Raw genomic sequence first — 1,260 nt, forward strand, 5'->3', positions numbered from 1 at the left:
CCCCATTCGGGATAAGATAATATTTTTAAGGCGTTGAGACTACTCTGACACCTCGTCTTTAGGCCTTTCAAGTGTGGTAGGAAAGAAAGTTTGTTGTCGAAGATTACGCCCACGAAACGAGCTTGTTTTTTAAATACAGGAATTTTCTCCTTGTACGAAGATAGGTCTGGTTGTCGCACACAGTGTGCGACAGGCAAAAATGTACACAATTCGTTTTTGCTGTAGAAAATTTAAACACGTGCCCGTTTGCCCAAGTTTCCGGTTTATGGAGTTGAAGCTGAAGCTGATGTTCAATGTGATCTATTTCTAACTTTGATTTATAGCAGATCAGGAAGTCGTCAACGTAAAGTGAGCAGTCAATATTGTTTTGAAGGATTTTTGTGATGGAACTCATTTTGATTTTAAAAAGTATGGGTGATAAGATGCTTCCCAGTGGGACGCCCTTGGGTGTGTAAATTTGATAGGGTTGAACCTACTTTTATTGAAATGATCGATCTTTCAAAAAGTTTCGTATAAATTCTGGAAGATTTCCACGTAAGCCTAAGTCATGCAGGTCTTTCAAAATACCCTATTTTCATGTGGTGTCAAAGGCTTTTCTAAGTAGAAAAAAAATAGTCACAAGGTGCTCTTTCCGAATGAAAGCTTCTCGAATGAAAGTTTCAAGTCGGACGACATGGTCGATAGTAGAGCGATTTTTTTTTTTTTGCATTGAAAATTGGATAAAGAATTTGAGGTTTCAAGGAACCACATCAGACGTTTGTTAATACGTTTCCCATAAGTTTGCAGAAACAGTTTGTAAGTGCTATGGGACGGTAGTTTGACGGGTTTGAGTGATCTTTTCCTGGTTTTGGGATTGGTATAACAGTGGCAAGACGCCAACTGTTCGGAAATTGTAGAGAATGCCAGAGTTCATTGTAATTGTCGAGGAGTAATAGGAGTGTTTCGTCTGGGAGATGTTTGATGATTTCGTTGTTTATTAGATCAAGGCCTGAAGCTGTGTTCTATAGCTCTGCAATATTGCATTTTAGTTCATTAAGAGAAAAGCTGCAATTATAGTTTTCTTCATTTGAAGAAGTAAAGTTAACAGTTGTCTTTTCAGAAGACATTTACTTTTTTAAATTCCGGGTTGTAATTTCGGGTAGAAGAATTTCCGGAAAGGGTTGATGCAATACAGTCAGCTACTGTTTTTCTGTCTTTGCGAAGGAGTTATTTGGTTTTCAGATGTGCTTCACTGTGTCTCTTTTGGTACCTTTTAATTTC

Source organism: Aplysia californica, unplaced genomic scaffold, assembly GCF_000002075.1.
Source record: "Aplysia californica isolate F4 #8 unplaced genomic scaffold, AplCal3.0 scaffold00249, whole genome shotgun sequence".
NCBI lineage: Eukaryota > Metazoa > Mollusca > Gastropoda > Aplysiida > Aplysiidae > Aplysia > Aplysia californica.